General features: G+C 43.2%; 1 protein-coding gene across 3 annotated transcripts in view; it reads right to left on the bottom strand.

The window, feature by feature from the left end:
- The window catches only part of arhgap36 (Rho GTPase activating protein 36), a 94,869-nt gene that overhangs the window by 47,401 nt on the left and 26,524 nt on the right, over positions 1-20,944 (bottom strand). The window contains exon 1 of one of the 3 annotated variants that reach the window (XM_036957754.2): positions 9,347-9,794. The exons of the other annotated variants lie outside the window; for them this stretch is intronic. The gene's annotated coding sequence lies outside the window, so the exon portion shown is untranslated. Of the gene's footprint in view, positions 1-9,346; positions 9,795-20,944 lie in introns of those variants that run through there. 3 annotated transcript variants of the gene reach the window in all.

Below are 20,944 nucleotides of genomic sequence, written 5' to 3'. Positions count from 1 at the left end.
CCCCCGGTTCGGCTCTCGATTCTGAAAATTTCTTACAAACTCAGGAGCTTGTTGTCTTGTATTTTTTTGCCAATTCCACTCTGTGAACGGTGAGGCAGACAGACGACCAGCCATGCACCCAGTGGATCAGAGAACGGTTTGTTGTTTGTGGGGTGCTGAAACTTTTATGTTTCGTCCTCCCACGTTGAGAATACGTTGCCAAGTGTACTTTTCCTGGCTAGCCTAGCTCACTCAAAAACGGCTAACGTAGGCCTAGACCTAACCGGAGAAATAAAAATAAGGGTTATAAAATACACCATCATGGAAACAGGTGCTACACAAGTTAAATGATTTTCTCCTAACCCTACCACCCCTCCCCTTATTGGAGTAAACTAATGGACAACAATACGTATGTTTCAACTTCCAGCTCATACATACTGTACACATTTTACGGACAGTGTATTTAACAATAGTTATCTTTGTTTGTTTTTAATCCCATCCTTCAGGTACCCTCAACCCCTCCCATCTATATCTGAAGACCATCCAGCTTTGATTTCTATTTGACATATATTTTTAACTGTGCTGTTTCACAAAAGTTCTGAACCTATAAACATTTTTCAGACACAGTATATTGAACATTAGTCATCTTGTTGTTTTTAGTCCCAACCTTCAGCTCCACTCAAGCCTTCCCATCTATCTCTGAACACCATCCGGTTTGTGATGTGCTGTGATGGCACAGCTGTCAATTTTTGGGGTCCTTAAATGAAACAGGGATACTTTTTGATTTATCACAATTTTCTTTAACCAATTTGGTCTTTAAGTCAGGACCGACAGACAAGTTTCTTACTTTTTCTCCATTCCACTTGCCTCTTCCATTTCTGTGGTAATGCTGCAATTAGTTGGTTGCAATTTCTGCATGTGTGACATAACTCCATTAGTCATATTTATGATATCCATACAGAATCTTTCCAGATCCTTGATATTATTTGTCTGACCTTATGGACTGCTCACTTCAATTCAAACCACAGGTTTTCAATTGGGTTTAAGTCTGGAGAGTTACCAGCCTCAGAATTTGCAGCCCAATTAATGTTTCACAAAGTTCAATTGACAGACACATTTCAACATCAACAGTTCAGAGGAGCCTGCATTTTTCAAGCCTTCGTGGTTGAATTGCTGTGAAGAAACCACTACTAAAGGACACCAATAAGAAGAAGAGACTTGCTTATGCCAAGAAACACGAGCAATGGACATTTGACCTGTGGAAATCTGTCCTTTGGGCTGAGGACTCCAAATGTGAGATTTATGGTTCCAACCGCTGTGTCTTTGTAAGACAAATAGTAGGTGAACGGATGATCTCCGCATGTGTGGTTCCCACTGTAAAGCATGTGGGAGGAGGTGTGATGGTGTGGGGGTGCTTTGCTATTGACACTGTCAGTGATTTATTTAGAATTCAAGGCACACTTAACCAGCATGGCTACCACATCATTCTACAGCGATATGCCATCCCATCTGGTTTGCGCTTAGTGGGACTATCATTTGTTTTTCAACAGGACAATGACCCAACACACCTCCAGGCTGTGTAAGGGCTATTTGGCCAAGAAGGAGAGTGATGGAGTGCTGCATCAGATGACCTGGCCTCCACAATCACCTGACCTCAACCCAAATAAGATGGTTTGGGATGAGTTGAACTGCAGAGTGAAGGAAAAGTAGAACAACAAGTGCTCAGCATATGTGGGAACTCCTTCAAGACTTTTGGAAGACTTTTGACAGAATGCCAAGAGTGTGCACAGCTGTCATCAAGAGCCAGTTTGAGCTTTTTCTGTGAAGGGAGTAGTACACAGCGTTGTACGAGATCTTCAGTTTCTTAGGAATTGTATATAAATATGTAAATTTACCCCCAAAATATATGGGGGATTGGAAATGATGCAGACAATTACATTCATGGAAGCTACAATCTATCCGCAATATTAAAGCTGATCCACCCCCTAAAAAAGTGTACTGTTAGCTAACTTGCTAATGTTAGCTGGCTGGCTTGCTTGCTAACATTACATGTATGATCTGTGTAGTAATATTATTTGTATCTCAGAGCCATTTGCTTTGCTAGTTATAGCCTAATGTTAGCTAGCTAACATTGCATCTGGTTGGTTATCTACCTGCAGATTCATGCAGGCTAGTAACTTCATGAGTTGAGATTATGGTTCATTTCTTAGCTAGCTAGCTTAACAAAAAACTCCACTATGCAAGTAACCACTTCAATAGAATGTCACTGCGACAATTGTTGATAGACGTGGCTGTTAAATTCGCTCTGGCTATATACTCCGATTTCAGAGCACTCTCGTCTGAGTGTACCAAAGCACAGAATAACTGATGAATTTACGGACGCTCAATACACATTGAATATGGAAAACTGGTCAGTGAGCTGTTCTCTCATTTGTGTTTGGAAGTACTGTAGCTAGTAAGCTAGCCAACATTAGCCAGTTAGCTTGAGTGCTTCACTGCTGTTGTTAGGACAGAATGATCAACCCTTAAAGAGATGGGTGGGGCTAAAGCTTAAGAGGGTGTGAATGATGCTGAATGATGCTGAATGGATAGACAAATAAGAGCTCTACAGTAGGTAGTGTGTGCTTAGGATTGTGTCCTGTTGGAAGGTGAACATTGAGGATCTCTTGGTACTTTGCTCTGTTCATCTTACCTGACTAGTCTCCCACACATCCCCACACCATGATTCTGCCACCATCATGCTTCACCGTAGGGATGGAGCCAAGTTTGTTCCAGATGTGACGTTTGGCATTCAGGCCAAAGAGTTCAGTCTTGGTTTCATCAGACCAGAGAATCTTGTTTCTCATGGTCTGAGAGTCTTTAGGTGCCTTTTGGCAAACTCCAAGTGTGCTGTCATGTGCCTTTTACTGAGGAGTGGCTTCCTGGCCACTCTGGCCACTCTACCATAAAGGCCTGATTGGTGGAGTGCTGCAGAGATTGTCGTCCTTCTGAAAGGTTCTCCCATCTCCACAGAGGAACTCTGGAGCTCTGTCAGAGTGACCATTGGGTTCTTGGTCACCACACTGACCACGGTCCATCTCCCCTGATTGCTCAGTTTGGCCGGGAGGCCAGCTCTAGGAAGAGTCTTGGTAGTTCCATAGTTATTATATCTAAGAATGATGGAGGCCTCTCTATTCTTGGGACTTTCAATGATTCAGAAATTTCTGGCACCCTTCCCCAGATCTGTGCCTTGACACAATCCTGTCTCAGAGCTCTACAGATAATTCCTTCGACCTCATGGCTTGGTTTTGCTCTGACATACAATGTTAACTGTGGGACCTTATATAGACAGGTGTGTCCCTTTCCAAATCATGTCCAATCAATTGAATTTACCCAAGGTGGACTACAATCAAAATGTAGAAACATCTCAAGGATAATCAATGGAAACGGGATGCACCTGAGCTCAATTTTCTAGTCTCATAGCAAAGGATCTGAATACCTATGTAAATAAGGTATTTACACATTTTATGTTTAATACATTTCCTAAAATTTCTAAAAACCAGTTTTCACTTTGTCATTATGGTGTATTGTGTGTAAATTGATGAGACATTTAAAAAAAAATCTATTTTAGAATAAGGCTGTAATGTAACACATGTGGAAAACGTCAAGGGGTCTGAATACTTTCCGATTGCATTGTCTGTTCTAACACAGTAAACATGTTATTCTTGCAAAGACTATTTGATTCTGACTTCGGACATATACAGTTGAAGTCAGAAGTTTACATACATCTATGCCAAATACATTTAACATCAGTTTTTCACAATTCCTGACATTTAATCCTAGTAAAAATTCCGTGTCATAGGATCACCACTTTATTTTAAGAATGTGAAATGTCAGCATAATAGTAGAGGGTAACGATGGTCATAACATTTTGTTTCAGGCACAGATTAAACAACAGATATACAGTAGGGCAAAAAAAGTATTTTAGTCAGCCACCAATTGTGCAAGTTCTCTCACTTAAAAAGATGAGAGAGGCCTGTAATTCTCATAATAGGTACACTTCAACTATGACAGACAAAATGAGAAAAAAAATCCAGAAAATCACATTGTAGGATTTGTAATGAATTTATTTGCAAATTATGGTGGAAAATAAGTATTTGGTCACCTACAAACAAGCAAGATTTCTGGCTCTCACAGACCTGTAACTTCTTCTTTAAGAGGCTCCTCTGTCCTCCACTTGTTACCTGTATTAATGGCACCTGTTTGAACGTATTATCAGTATAAAAGACACCTGTCCACAACCTCAAACAGTCACACTCCAAACTCCACTATGGCCAAGACCAAAGAGCTGTCAAAGGACACCAGAAACAAAATTGTAGACCTGCACCAGGCTGGGAAGACTGAATCTGCAATAGGTAAGCAGCTTGGTTTGAAGAAATCAACTGTGGGAGCAATTATTAGGAAATTGGAAGACATACAAGACCACTGATAATCTCCCTCGATCTGGGGCTCCACACAAGATCTCACCCTGTGGGGTCAAAATGATCACAAGAACGGTGAGCAAAAATCCAAGAACCACACGGCGGGACCTAGTGAATGACCTGCAGAGAGCTGGGACCAAAGTAACAAAGCCTACCATCAGTAACACACTACGCCGCCAGGGACTCAAATCCTGCAGTGCCAGACGTGTCCCCCTGCTTAAGCCAGTACATGTCCAGGCCCGTCTGAAGTTTGCTAGAGAGCATTTGGATGATCCAGAAGAAGATTGGAAGAATGTCATATGGTCAGATGAAACCAAAATATAACTTTTTGGTAAAAACTCAACTCGTCGTGTTTGGAGGACAAAGAATGCTGAGTTGCAGCCAAAGAACACCATAACTACTGTGAAGCATGGGGGTGGAAACATCATGCTTTGGGGCTGTTTTTCTGCAAAGGGACCAGGACGACTGATCCGTGTAAAGGAAAGAATGAATGGGGCCATGTATCATGAGATTTTGAGTGAAAACCTCATTCCATCAGCAAGGGCATTGACGATGAAACGTGGCTGGGTCTTTCAGCATGACAATGATCCCAAACACACCGCCCGGGCAACGAAGGAGTGGCTTCGTAAGAAACATTTCAAGGTCCTGGAGTGGCCTAGCCAGTCTCCAGATCTCAACCCCATAGAAAATATTTGGAGGGAGTTGAAAGTCCGTGTTGCCCAGCAACAGCCCCAAAACATCACTGCTCTAGAGGAGATCTGCATGGAGGAATGGGCCAAAATACCAGCAACAGTGTGTGAAAACCTTGTGAAGACTTACAGAAAATGTTTGACCTCTGTCATTGCCAACAAAGGGTATATAACAAAGTATTGAGATAAACTTTTGTTATTGACCAAATACTTATTTTCCACCATAATTTGCAAATAAATTCATTCAAATTTTTTCTCATTTTGTCTGTCATAGTTGAAGTGTACCTATGTTGAAATGTACAGGCTTCTCTCATCTTTTTAAGTGGGAGAACTTGCACAATTGGTGGCTGACTAAATACTTTTTTGCCCCACTGTGGCTAGGGCAATAATCGGGTATGGCATAACAACTATAGTCAGAGTAGTTGGCTAAAGAACAAACTGGATTCTGAGGTGTTTTTCTATTTAAAATGTTCTCTTTCATTTCCTCCTCTTTGTCTTGCATTGATCTTACCCCTCTGATCTAACTCCTGACTATTGTTGTCTTATATGGCCTAACAATGATAGTCAGACAAGATTGCTGAAGTACAAACAAACCTGGGACAATGCAGGTTGGATGATTTTAGTTATTCTATTCAAAATGGCTACTTTCCCATTCTGATGACGTTTGGAGTGATCAGGACAGCTTTTTCTGTGTCTGTTATTTAATCAAGCCTGATGATGAATACCAAGTATACCCTAGGGATCAGGAATGAAGCCAAAACAACTCATTATTCCACTGAAACTCAATAGGTGTGCTGTGGTAGTGTAACTGCTGCTGAAGGTCAAAAGTAATATATTTTTGTCCTGTTTAATCTGCTGCTCACTCAGTCTAGCTGCACTGCTGACACACACACACGCACACACGCACACACACACACACACACACACACACACACGCACACGCACACGCACACGCACACGCACACACACACACAGAGAGAGAGAGAGAGAGAGAGAGAGAGAGCGATACGGACTGACTTGTTGTCCATGGAACCAGGCTACCAGAGTGTGTGTGTTCCAATGATTAAAAAAATGATGTAAAGAAGTTCTAAACTAACACGTCTTAGATGAGGTGAAACTGAATTCTAAAAGATACCGGAAGAGAGCACAGACAATATTTTATCTATTTTTTGCACTACGATTGGTGGAAGAAAAACAAACTAACAAACATACTAATTGATATAAAAAACATTATTTAAAAAAAGGTTTTCAAAAGTTATCTTTGTAAATTATATCATGAATAGGACTGTTGGTGTTATGTCACACATGCAGCTAACAGAAATATATGGAAAAGCTGCTCTACCCAAAATTACAACCAACTAATTGCAGCATCACCACAGAAATGGAAGAGGCAAGTGGAAGAGGGAAAATGTAATACATTTGTCTGTTGGCCCTGCATTACAGATCAAAATTGGTTTAAGAAAATTGTGATAAATAAAAACGTATACAAGTTTCATTTAAGGACCAAAAAATTGACAGCTGTGCCATATAGATTGCAAAAATATTGCAGTCATTTACCTGGAGCTAACTCTGAAAATAGCACTATTTGGGGGATTTGAAAAGTCATAGTCAATCGATCAATAATATGATACTTTACAATCTATAGAATCTATGAGCATAGAAAGGTTCAGAACTTTTGTGAAACATAACAGTACAGTTAAAAAATACATGGTAAATATATATTTTTTTATTTAACCAGGCAAGTCAGTTAAGAACACATTTTAATTTACAATGACAGCCTAGGAACAGTAGGTTAACTGCCTTGTTCAGGGGCAGAACGACAGATTTATACCTTGTAAGTGCAGGGATTCAATCCACCAACCTTTCGATTACTGGTCCAACGCTCTAACCACTAGGCTACCTCCTAGTCAACGCCAAAAACGGATGGTGTTATGAGACAGATGGGAGGGGTTGATGGTAGCTGAAGGGTAAGATTAAAAATACACAAAATAGAACTATTGTAAAACACAGTGTGTCCGTAAAATGAATATAGTATGTATAAGCTGGAAGTACAACTCTAAGTGTTGTTGTCCATTAGTTTACTCCAATTAGGGGAGGGGTAAATATATATAATAATATATATGTATATATATATATTTACAAAAAATATATATGGGGGATTGGAAATGATGCAGACAATTACAGTGATGGAAGCTACAATCTTTCTGCACTATTAAAGCTGATCTAACCCCCCCCCCCCCCCCCTCCAAAAAAAATACAAACATACTATAGTGACCATCTGATCACTAAAATGAATGGAGGTTACTAACTTGAGAAGATCCCTATTTAAGTCATTTTCTACAAATTTTAGGGTGTTTTCACACTTGGTACCTTTCAGCCAAGTCTTGTGAACTCTGTGCAGTTCGCTTAATTGCTTGAACACACCAAAAGGGACTCACAGCTCTCAAAAGAGACCCAGAAGCGAACCAAACCGAGATCATCTCGAGAGTTTGGTTCGCTTGAATTCCGCTGTCCGGTTCCCTTTGTTTGGGGCAATGTGAAGGCAAAGCTCAGCAGGTTTTGCTTGACCCTTTTCCCGTAGTACACACTAGACTACTCCCACACCGTTCTCCCAGCCATAACCCCTGACATTGGTGCCACGAAAGAGAGAAGATGATGATGTCCAGGTGGGTGGAAAAAAATGTGTGCTGTTTTTGGATATTGATTAGCAATTGTCAAGGATGCACAGAAATGCCAAAATATGAGTTTTGTACCGACACGATGTTCAGGTTATTTGTTTGCAATATGTAATCTATAGGCTAAGAGAGCTTCATCAGCTGTTTATTCGATTGTGGGGTTTGAAGCCACAGCAACAGCAACATATTTGGTGAGAATCACAAGATAGGGTACAAAATCAAGGTCCTTGCTATCTGGAATCCTTGGGACGTCCCAACTCTCACGTTACCCCATAGAAGTTGACATTTAAAAGGGTTAAGGTAAGGGTTAACGTTAGGGTTAAGGCTAGGTAAGGATTATGGTTTAGGTTGGGGTTAGACTAGGGGTTGAGTTTAGGATTTAGGGTAGGGACAACCCAAAGATTCCGGATAGCGCTACCACAAAAGCAATGCTAACACTTAAAGGGCCAGTAGCCTACATTTAGGGTCTCATCTATTACAGCATTATTTAATCTGCAGTATTCTTCTGCTATTTATTCTGTTACCAATCATATTTAGATGTTAATATTATCTACTGATTATAATTATTATGTCTCATCTTTTAACAAAATGCAATATAGTAACTTCCAAAATGTAGGTATATCTTGCTGTTGATAACACAATCTGATGGAATGGCTTGTCCTGCACTTTGTGAAAACCCAGAGTTCATTGAGTAAATTTTGGGAAAAGATCTTGGTTCCTTTCTAAAAACATAGTAATGTGAATTGCAAAGAGGACTCCGACCACAAAATAGGTGAAGTGAAATGGCAAAAGAGTTGGGGTCCTCATTCAAAGGCATGGGCAGTGTGAATACAAAGAGAACTGAGTTATTTTGCTTATCCTTTAACCCAAGAGTTCACTTTAAAGAGGACTGAGATCGGTTATTTTGAAGAGGGGACTATATGTGAAAATAGTCACATGCAGGAGTATTTGCTCTGCACAAAGTAAGATCATTTTCCAAATGTGCATTTTACTTAGTTCGCTTAATCTATTGTTGAAGACGTCAGATTGAATTCAGACTATAAATGCAACCCTTGACAATACAAATGCACAGAAGGCTCAAATTCAGATTGTTCAAGCGGATTGATTGAATACTTTACAGATAAATGACAGCAACCAGAGCAGAGTACTTAAGGAGACCTACTGTACAACACATGCATTGAAACACACACACATTATCTAGCTTTATTCAATACTTGGCAGAGCAAGCCGTGAGACATAGCACACATTCTCTTCGACACTCCAAGACATGGAGACAGTAGCAAGCCCACAATACCTTTTGATGACAAATACCTATTGAACACAAACACACTCGCTACCGGACAGAACTTTTCGACACAACAAAGAGCAACGAGAGTCTCAACAATTGTCTCACTTTGTGACTAACAAACCGTTCTAGAGACAGTAGCAATAAATTCACACCTTTTGAAGACTTAGAGAGACCACAAACGCACATTAAGCACACACTGACTGACTTGCCTGGTATAATAAAGGTATAATAAAAGATTTAAAAAACAATCTATACCTGTACGTAGATAGTCAGCTGTAGATGAATAAAGCCCTTTATGGAGTGAGTGAGTCCACTCAGCTAAGTCCTGTAGTCTGCACAGCTACTTCTCACGCTCACACTCAAACTCGCACACTCACAGCAGAGACGCAGACCAGGTTAGTGTGCCCAGTCCAAATGGGGCATGAGGGAACACACTCGGTGTAAGGAGAGCAAGACAGAGCGAGCAACAGAAGGAGAGAGAGAGAGAGATCTGCTCCCTCCATCTGCTGGTGTAAATCAGTGAGCTGAGTCTCGCTGCCAAGAGATCACTTCACGTAAACACTGGGATGGAGGGGGGAGCACACTGTGAGGGGAGGGGAGAAGGGGTATAGAAGGGAAAGAGGAGGACATAAGGAAATAAGCGTGGATGAAAGGGTTGGAAACGGGAGAGATGCAGGGGAGAGAACTGAAAGGGAGAGAATGAGAGGAAGGGAGGGGGGAAGTGAGGAAGTGGGACGTAAGATGAACAGGGGATGAAAGGGAAGGAGGGGGGGATAAGTCTGTGAACTAACTAAGCTGTCCTGGCTTGATTTAATGAGTGATTTTCACTATCTCCTCCTCCCTCTCCTTTCCCTCTGCTCTTCTCCCCTCTCCCAATCTTTTCTTTCTATCACATACTTCTCTCTGGTCTTCTCCTCTCTCCCACTCTTTTCTCTCTATCACGTACTTCTCTCTGGTCTTCTCCTCTCTCCCACTCTTTTCTCTCTATCACGTACTTCTCTCTGGTCTTCTCCTCTCTCCCACTCTTTTCTCTCTATCACGTACTTCTCTCTGGTCTTCTCCTCTCTCCCACTCTTTTCTCTCTATCACGTACCGCTCTCTGATCTGCTCTTCCCCTCTCCCTTTCTTTTCTCTCTATCACGTACTTCTCAGTTCTGCTCTTCTCCTCTCCCTCTCTTTTTTCTCTGTGAGGGGAGGGGAGAAGGGGGATAGAAGGGAAAGAGGAGGAAATAAGCGTGGATGAAAGGGTTGGAAACGGGAGAGATGCAGGGGAGAGAACTGAAAGGGAGAGAATGAGGGGAAGGGAGGGGGGAAGTGGGGAAGTGGGACGTGAGATGAACAGGGGATGAAAGGGAAGGAGGGAGGATAAGTCTGTGAACTAACTAAGCTGTCCTGGCTTGATTTAATGAGTGATTTTCCTCCTCCCTCTCCTTTCTCTCTGCTCTTCTCCCCTCTTTCTCTCTTTTTTTTCTCTCTATCACGTACTTCTCTCTCATCTGCCATTCTCCCCTCCCTCTCATTTCTCCCTGCCCTTATCCTCTCACTCTCTTTCCTTTACATCAGTACTTCACTTCTCCAACTCTCATCCTCTACTCCTGGCGTTATTCCCCCTCAGCACAGAAAAGAGAATCCCAGGGAGATCTACCTCAGCTATTTCTTCTCACGCTGACCACTCCCCTTAAAAGGAGAAATAGGATAATAAGTATTTCTAGATGTTTCTGCACTCTCTGGATGTTGGAATGTATCATACTGTGTAAATAACTCACTTGGAAGAGTGTTCAAGTTTCTTTCACTCCTTCCTTGGTTCAATTATCTGTGGATGATTGCACAATTATAACCAGGTGCATGTTGGGTAAGAAAATATCCAACCACCAACTTTAAATCACTCATGATAAGCGCAATTAAACTGATACTATTATACCTTTATTTAAACCAGGCAAGTCATTCAGAACATATAGTATTATTTTATGAAAAATTACCTGTTTTTAGCAGATTTAGCTATCTGGCTAAATCTGGCACATTTACAGAAATGTTGATCGATGTGCCTTATCCCTGTCAAATAAATGTAACGAAAACAGTTCATGCAAATTAAGTGAAACCAGTTGGTTCAGGATGGAGGGTGTTTTTGGAGACTGACATATGATTCGACTGAGCTAGTTCAGGGATACAACAAAAATGTGAAACGTCCGAGGGTCCCAGAGGATACGTTTGAAAAGCACTGAATTAAGCCCGTGAAAACCAACATTGTAAAGAAGAAACGTTTCCTAAACCGCATCCTGTACAGGTCCTAAACTCAAAACTCATGGCGCACACTACATAGTGCATCTCCTTCAATGTTTACATTTACATTCTAGTCACTTAGCAGATGCTCTTATTCAGAGCAACTTACAGTGGTGAGAACATTTTAATACTTTTTTCGTACTGGTCCCCCGCACTGGTCGTACTGGTCCCCCGCACTGGTCGTACTGGTCCCCCGCACTGGTCGTACTGGTCCCCCACACTGGTCGTACTGGTCCGTAGACCCAGATGTACCTCTTATTAGTATTTGTTCTGTGTCAGTATGTTTATTGTGGAATCAGTAGCCTCTGAAACATTAGAAAACGGTACACCCATCTGAGACCACACTGGTCCCCTACACAAGCATATGATTTAAACCATGCGTGCAAGTACGTGACTTAAAATATGTTTCCTGTATTCTCTAAGATGTACTGTGATTATGAAGAGCAACTAAAAATGAGAAACAAACCTTCTGAGCCAGAGCTAGAGGTAGTTTTGTAAGTGTCACAAGAACGCAACATTGGGCTACAATCATATATTGATGGACACGTTTTAAAGTTAGGGAGAGATTGAAATGTACTTGGGGGAGGGGTGGTCCAAGATAGGGGTTATCAAACTTTTGTTTTTGCTTTGGGGAGGGTTGTGTGGTTTTTTATTGGGCACAGGGAGGGTGCTGCACACTTGCTCTTCTGCTCATATTTTCTCAATAAACAATGGCTTGACTTACTTCTAATATTACCCTAATAAAGTTCAGAAACTTTTGTGAACATTTGGTATGGCGTGGTTATTATTAAGTGTGGAAGGACCACCAGGGGGCAGGCTGGTCCCACGTATAGTAGCCCAGCCCGGCATGTGAGTAAAGGTGACCAGAGACAGTTAAGGCACAGCTGATGGTACTAATCACCTATTTTCTTCCCCCTACGAGAGAGAGGAGAGAACCGGCAGTGGGGGAGACTGGAGGGGAAAAAAGTGATTGATTCTCCAAAGGAGAGGATTTACCTGACCGAAAGGGAGAAGAAGAGGGCAAACTACCTCTTGGGAATGGCAACCACGGATCCGCACCACCTCCCGAAAGGAGCTCTCCGCGAACGCGAACGGATAGTTGTGGCAGTGACACACCCGTGATTTATGTTATAGTTAAAAGTTACTCACCTTGTGTTCCTTATTAAAGAAGAAGAAAAGAAGAAGATCTGTGTTATCCTTGTGAGATCATCCCTGATTGTGTGAGATTGTTTGAGAAGAAAAAAAAAGTTTGTTCAAAGTAAGAAAACCTGCTCCTGACTCGTTTATTCTACCTCTCCGCCGTAGAGCAACCTAAATACATTGGTAGAGAATGTGTGCATTAGGTGGACGAGTTACACGAGTATAAGTAAGGAAAATGTAAGGAACAAAAAATGTAAGGAAAATGAAGATCTACCTGTAGTCACAGAGGAACCATACAAGAAAGATGGATAACGCATTTGATCACGGCACAGCAGACAACCATAGAACTCATGCAACAACAGCTGAACAGGCGAGAAGAACTGAGAGTGAAGCCGCCTTACCTCGCCTCTCAAAGGAGAATGAAATTGAGGCTTTTATCATGCCTTTCGAAAGGACGGCCACCTTGGAAGAGTGGCCCCTAACAGAATGGGCGAGCGCGTTAGCCCCTCTTTTGACCCGGGATAGCCCAGGAAGCCTACTGTGACCTGGAACCCCACGACGCTGCTGACTATGGGTGACTAAAAACCGAGATTCTGTCCCGGTACCACCTGACCGCCCGAGATAGAGCAGTGAAGTTCAATCAATGGACCTATATGGCCGACGAACCCGTGCGGGCCCAGATCTTCGCACTCGTACGACTAACAAAACAGTCGCTGGAACCCGGAAAGGGAGTAGAACATGTTGTAGAGACTCTCAACATTTTAAGGGAAATACCCATGGACTTGAAAAGGGTTGTGGGGAAAACAAACCCCTCGGCGCAGACGACATAGCCCAGGCCGTGGAAACGTACCGATCTACATGGGAGTTGTTAAAAGGGGACAAGGAGGACCGGAAGGACTCTGCCAAGACCTTTCCCCGATTAACCCCGGCACGACCGAAACCACTCCAGATGTGAAGAGAAGTCCTCACCCACACAACAGTGTTGGTGCTATAATTGCCAGTCTCCGGACCATTACGCCCCACAAGGTCCCAGAAAGGACGAGTCCATGGCCACCGAGTCATCGCTGCCCGTCCCCACACATCCCTGTTCGAGAGGGCAGGATTGCCCCTGTTGGTTAGCAGAAATAGCCCCAGCCCCAGAGATTCATGTTCAAATAGAAGGACGAGGCGTGGTAGCCATTCTCGACTCAGTAAGTATGGTTATATCAGTGGAGGAGCAGATGGTGACCACAGCAACACTACTACCAGACAAAGTAGCCGTATCCTGTATCCATGGAGACACCCACTATTACCCCACTGTGAGTCTGTCCATTCTCACCCCGAAAGGAAGGTGTACAGTCAGGCAGGGAAAGTACCCCAGCTGAAGGTGCCATTATTGATCGGGAGAGACTGTCTCCTGTATAAGGAGCTTCGGCAGACAACTTTACGCACTGAACAAAGGGGACCAGGTCTCTCTATCACACGCCGAGGTCCGGCCCACCACAGGGGGGGCAGGAAAGCAGAGAAAGAAAAAACCCAAGTCCAAGCCCGAGGAAACGTAGCCTCGGCCTCGACCTCTGACCCAACGCCTCCGACAGCTATTCCAGGAAACAGATGAAAACACCTGCGAAGGGTTGTACATGACGGAGGAAGGAAGGCGCGACCATAGGCTACGGGATATGTTTGAAGCCCAGTCAGAGGAGGGAACATGGAAGGGATTCTCCTCGGGCACACCCCAATGGGGATGGGGAACAACCTCCACACCCCTCTACAGAGGTCGACTTGCCCCAAGAATTAAAGGGACAGTTCTCCACTGCTCAGCATCGAGACCAAGACCTACGGGACGCCACGAGGAAGGTGAAGGTGATCAACAGGAGAAATGTAGACGGGTCAGGTGAGCCCTCTCTTCCCTACTAAGCAGTCAGGCATGCTCTTGTATTGGGTCGTGCAACGAAGGGGGGAAAAACAGGAATTACGAATGGTGCGTAGACCATACAGTACAGGGATACTGTCCTACAGCTAGCCCATTCCCATGTCCTAGGAGGACAAAATGATTGACAGAATCATGCAGAGGTTCTATTGGCCCCGTGTCACCCGAGATGTGGCCAGGTATTGTAGGATGTGTGATCAATGTCAGCGTATGGCCCCATGGCCACACCTGCGTAATCCTTTGATTCCTCTTCCCATTATAGAGACCTGCTTCGAATGCATAGCTATGGACCTCATGGGACCGCTTCCGGGGTGGGACCCCTCGCCGGTTGACGACAGAACATGTTATCCTGATGCGGGACCGACTGTCGGCATTCTGGCCCATAGGAAAGGAGCATATGGAGAAGGCGCAACAGACTCAAGGTCGTGCCTACAATAAGTCAACGACACCCAGGGAGTTCACCGTGAGAGAGAAAGTTATGGTACTCGTGCCCATGTCCGAATACCAATTGCTGGCACAGTGGAGGGGGCCCTACGGGGTAACGGAGAGGGTCTCACCGGTCAATTACCACATCAAGCAACTTGACAGGAGGAAGAAGGTCCAACTCTATCAGATCAACCTGCTGAAGAAGTACAAGAGAGTGGCTTTGATGGCAGTGGAGGACAAGGAAAAAGAGGAGGCCCCGCTACAGGTACGCCATGGCCGAACTCTCCTGCAGGAACAGTCGAGACAGCTAGACACGCTGATTATGTAATTCGGCAATGTATTCTCTCCCTTCCCAGGACAAACAGATGTCCTGTTTCACCATATCCACACCGAACCAGGCAAGAATGTGCATATCTGGCCTTTCTGGATTCCTGAGGCCCGCCGAGTCATCGCTAAGAACGAGGTAAGGGAGATGCTGAGGATGAGGGTGATCGAGCCATCTACAAGTAGTGGTCCAGTTCCATAGTCCTGGTACCCAAACCTGATGGTAGTATGAGGCTCTGCAACGACTTTAGGGGCGTAAACGCCATCTCTACATTCGACGCGTATCCCATGCCCCACGTGGATGAACTCTTGGAGTGCTTGGGAAGGGCCAAGTTTATCACCACCCTGGATCTGATGAAGGGATATTGGCAAGTGCCGCACAAAGACTGCCTTCGCCACACAGGAGGGGCTTTTTCAGTATGTGAGGATGCCCTTCACTGCGGCTACTTTCCAACGCCTCATGGATGCCATTCTACTGCCCCATCAAGAGTACGCAGCAGCGTATATAGACGATATGGTCATCCACTGCAAGGACTGGGATAGCCACTGCGGGCAGTGCTTGTGGGCTTGGATGCTACAGGGCTGGCAGTCAATCCCATAAAATGGTGCCTGGGTCTGTCTGAAGCGCAATACCTGGGATGCACTGTGGGGAACGAAAAAATATGTCCACAGGCAGAACCAGGTCAATTCGGGATTGGCCTCGGCCCTAGACGAAGCGGGACGTCTGACCCGTCTTGGGAATAACGGGATATTATCGCAGTTTCATCCCTGGATATGCAACCATTGCCACCCCCTCACATATTTCATAAAGAAAAATCTGCCTACCCGTATAGCGTGGAAGGAAGAGACGAAAGATGCCTTCCAGCCTGTGCTTTGATCCCGTCCTGCATGCTCCCGACTTCTCCCAAGAGTTCATTGTGCAGGTAGACGCCTCAGATACAGAGCTCAGGGCCGTCCAAGCTCAGGGTGAAGGTGAAGCAGAGAGGCCTATTCTCTTCATAAGTAGGAAGTTCTGTGATTGGGAACAGAGATATGCTACCGTAGAGAAAGAGGCCCTAACCATTAAGTGGGCCCTCGCACGGCCCTCCGGTCCAGTCCTGAGGGGTGAGGTATGTGGAAGGACCACCAGGAGGCAGGCTGGTCCCACGTATAGTAGCCCAGCCCGGTATGTGAGTCAAGGTGATCAGAGGCAGTTAAACACAGCTTACGGTACTAATCACCTATTTTCTTCCCCCTATGAGAGAGAGGAGGGAACCGGCAGTGGGGGAGACATTGTGTTCCTTATCCCTGTAAAGAAGAAGATTTGTGTTATCCTTGTGAGATCATCCTTGACTCTGTGTTAGGATTGTTTGAGAAGAAAAACATTCCTCAACAAAGAACTTTGTTCAATGTAAGAAAACCTGCTCCTGACTCGTTTATTCTACCTTTCCGCTGTAGAGCAACCTAAAAAAATACTTGCTCCGCTCACATAAGCTTTAGCTACTACAGGCCTATGATCTAAAGGCAGTGCGCCCCGGCACTGCAACTGACCGTTGAGCTTGAGGTGAGGAAGGCCGACCAGATTTACTCCCATAATCTAACATTATACTGCTGATCTTTATACACAATATTCTGACTGAAGATGTAACAAATTAGCCTCCTTCTATACGTCGACATCTGTATGACAGCCGCAGTGGCCATCTGACATAAAGAAATGCATGTCGGTGTGGTAGCATGCCACTGGCATATCCCTATCTCTCTGGGGTTAGGCCTAAGCTTCTCTTCCTTTATATAGGCTATATGTATTTATTCAAATGTTAATATCACACTGTGGACACCTAAGCCTATAGGCCTATGCATGCAATGCTCTGATACAGTTTGTGATCAAATCTCTGACAGCTGAACCGTGAGGTGGACAATTGTTGTTTTGGAAAAGTAGCCTAAAAAAACAAAACAAAAAAAATTGCCTATAACGTTTAGCACATGATACACATCGAAGGAATAGTGTTTTTGTCATTTGTTATAGGCGGTTTTTAAGGATGGAAATGTGTGTCGTTTAGCCAATATTGAGAGGAAACTTCTTCAAAGGGAGTATTTCTGGATCCACAGGCTCACTAAAATGTGTCACCAATTGGGTGGAAACCGAGCTAGTGCTCTGGTCCAGTCACTTTGATCATGTCTGCACATCATGGCTCACCAGCAGCCCCAAAACATCATGGCTCACCAGCAGCCCCAGAACTTCATGGCTCACCAGCAGCCCCAAAACATCATGGCTCACCAGCAGCCCCAAAACATTATGGCTCACCAGCAGCCCCAAAACATCATGGCTCACCAGCAGCCCCAAAACATCATGGCTCACCAGCAGCCCCAAAACATTATGGCTCACCAGCAGCCCCAAAACATCATGGCTCACCAGCAGCCCCAAAACATCATGGCTCACCAGCAGCCCCAAAACATCATGGCTCACCAGCAGCCCCAAAACATCATGGCTCACCAGCAGCCCCAAAACATCATGGTTCACCAGTAGCCCCAAACATCATGGCTCACCAGCAGCCCCAAACATCATGGCTCACCAGCAGCCCCAAAACATCATGGCTCACCAGCAGCCCCAAAACATCATGGCTCACCAGCAGCCCCAAAACATCATGGCTCACCAGCAGCCCCAAAACATCATGGCTCACCAGCAGCCCCAAAACATCATGGCTCACCAGCAGCCCCAAAACATCATGGCTCACCAGCAGCCCCAAACATCTAAATAATAAGCTACCAGCCAAACAAGCTTGTAAGAATTGTACTTCAACTCACCCATCGAACTCACACCATTTTTTCATCTCTATCTCTGTAATAATTGTATATGTATTTACTTAAAAAATAGGAACCACGATGGAAATAAGTTCTCAACTTTATTGTGCAATCCCAGTCACTTTAAAACATTTTTTTTTTTTTTAAATTTTTTACTGACAAATAAAATCTATCAATCCAAACTGTGCAGTGGCCAATTAATGAATGGCAATATATATCTACAACAAAACACCAAATCGTTTAATGACATTCGGAGATTGTCAAGCCAAGCCTTCTGTACTGGGTAAGCCTACAAGGTAGGGAGGGATGTATTTTCTGTATGTTGAGATTGACATAGTCTATTATTGTTGTGTTGAAAATGCAAACCATATGATATTGAAGTGCCTGAAGTCGGTGTGCTTTGTTTATTGGTTGTGTGGTGCATTGGCACAGAAACCTGTTGGTGAAAAATGTGTTGCATATGTTTTATAGAATTATAAATATGGCATCAACATTTAGAAAATCTGATTTCCCCCTAGCTGATCATTGTCTGCAGCCGTCTCTGAAACAGGCAGGGAGAGTGAGCTCCTCTGTGGTGGTCGGCAACCCCACAACCTTCTGGCCCATAGCCCTGCGTGGCATCGACTGTGCCACAAATGCATGCCGAAGTGTCAAAGTCAATATCCACGTTTACAAACACAGCGTCACTGCGGTTGTTGTTATTTTTGATGGTGACATTATTTTGAGTTAATTCTATGAGGGGGAGGGTGTTACATTTATTTTACTGTACAAGGGGGAAGGATGGAAATTTACTAGGGGGGGGAGTGTCATGTGAAAATATTTCTAACATTAGGGAAGGGAGGGTATTTTTTTATGACACCTTGAGTTGGACCAGCCCCTCCAGTAAATGTTGATCTGTCCCTTAATTTTCTGCAATTCTACACATTTGCCATGGGGCATAGAGAAAATGTTGCAAGTTTTCTGCAATTTGAAACATTTTGTCATTGGGTGGAGAGGATAAAAACAAAATGTATAACACATTTCATGCAATTCTACTAATTTTGACGTTGGGCAGAGAAATTGTTTTTCTTCATTTTTACAGCTAATTTCCTGCAGTTCTATCCATTTTGCCATGACTTATTATGCCATGTTAATATGATATCTGAGTGAGATTGACAAAAAGCATGCTTCCCAGCCGAAACATTTCGGAACAAACCTGACTTGCCTAGTTAAATAAAGGTAAAATAAAATTAAAATAAATAAAAAATGTGGTTTTACATTTACTTATGTATCAAAAGTAAATGGAATTGCTCAAATATACTTCAAAAGTAAAACTATTAATCATTTTCAAATTCCTTATATTAGGTAAACCAGACGACACAATTTTCTTGTTTTTTTTAATTTTATTTACGGATAGCCAGGGGCACACTCCAACACTCAGACATTAAATTAAAAACAAAGCATTTGTGTTTAGTGAGTCCGCCGGATCAGAGGTAGTAGGGGTGAACAAGGATGTTTTCTTGGTAAGTGCGTGAATTGGACCATTTTCCTGTCAAAATGTAACGAGTACTTTTGGGTGTCAGGGGAAATGTATGGAGTAAAAAATACATTATTTTCTTTAGGAATGTAGTGAAGTAAAAGTAAAAGTTGTCAAAAATGTAAATAGTAAAGGAAAGTACAGATACCCCAAAAAATATCTTTACTTAAGGACTTTACACCACTCTGAGAGAGCTTCAGAAGGACAACCATCTCTGCAGCACTCCACCAAATCATATCAAATTTTATTTGTCACATGCGCCGAATACAACAACAAATAATTAAAGAGCAGCAGTATATTAAACAATTGCGGGGCTATATGCAGGAGGCACCGGTACAGAGTCAACGTGTGGGGGCACCGGTGTCGAGGTAATTGAGGTAATATGTACACCAATCAGGCCTTTATGGTGGAGTGGCCAGACGGAAGCCACTCCTCAGTAAAAGGCACATGACAACCCGCGTGGAGTTTGCCAAAAGGCACCTAAAGGACTCTCAGACCATGAGAAACAATGAAACTATGATTGAACTCTGATGAAACCAAGATTGAACTTGTTTTTTTAATGTTTAATACATTTGCAAAAATGTCAAAAAAACTGTTTTTGCTTAGTCTTTATGGGGTATTGTGTGTAGATTGATAGGGGGAAAAATATTTAATCCATTTTAGAATAAGGCTGTAATGTCAAGGCGTCTGAATACTTTCCGGATGCATTGTCCATATTTATTTGGGGGCCTATTTAATCAAATTAGGACTTCATTTCAGCTTTATATACCATTAGACACTATTTTCCATTACATGTAAAGCTTTTGCACCATTTTGAGATGATTTTAATAGAATAACAGTTCTTACCACAGATGTGTCCTATTGGGGCGGCAGGGTAGCCTAGTGGTAAGTGTTGGACTAGTAACCGAAAGGTTGCAAGTTCAAATCCCCGAGCTGACAAGGTATAAAATCTGTTGTTCTGCCCCTGAACAGGCAATTAACCCACTGTTCGTAGGCCATCATTGAAAATAAGAATTTGTTCTTGATTGACTTGCCTAGTTAAATAAAGGTCAAATTGAAGCCCAATGTTTCATTTTTGCAACATTTCCAGAAAATTGTTCTACAAATTTCAAATACATTTTTATTTTTTATAAACAGAGGCCTATTGTAATGGAATCCCTCTTCTTCAGAGGAGGAGTAGCCAATGTGCAGCGTGGTAAGTGTCCATAATGATATATTTATTAAATCAACAGAACACTGAACAAAATATCAAAAGTACAAACAAACAACCAAAACAGTCCCGTATGGTGCAAACACTAACACAGATACAACCACCCACAAAACGCAATAGAAAACTGGCTACCTAAATATGGCTCCCAATCATAGACAACGACTGACACCTGTCACTGATTGAGAACCATACTAGGCCAAACACAGAAATATAACAGAACAAAACATAAAAAAACAGAATGCAACATAGAAAACAAAACGTAGAATG

The sequence above is a fragment of the Oncorhynchus mykiss genome, chromosome 21, assembly GCF_057628025.1.
Source record: "Oncorhynchus mykiss isolate SJ-2025 chromosome 21, ASM5762802v1, whole genome shotgun sequence".
Lineage (NCBI taxonomy): Eukaryota > Metazoa > Chordata > Actinopteri > Salmoniformes > Salmonidae > Oncorhynchus > Oncorhynchus mykiss.
Note: the sequence above shows the minus strand (reverse complement) of the source record. Positions and strands in the feature narration are given on the sequence as shown.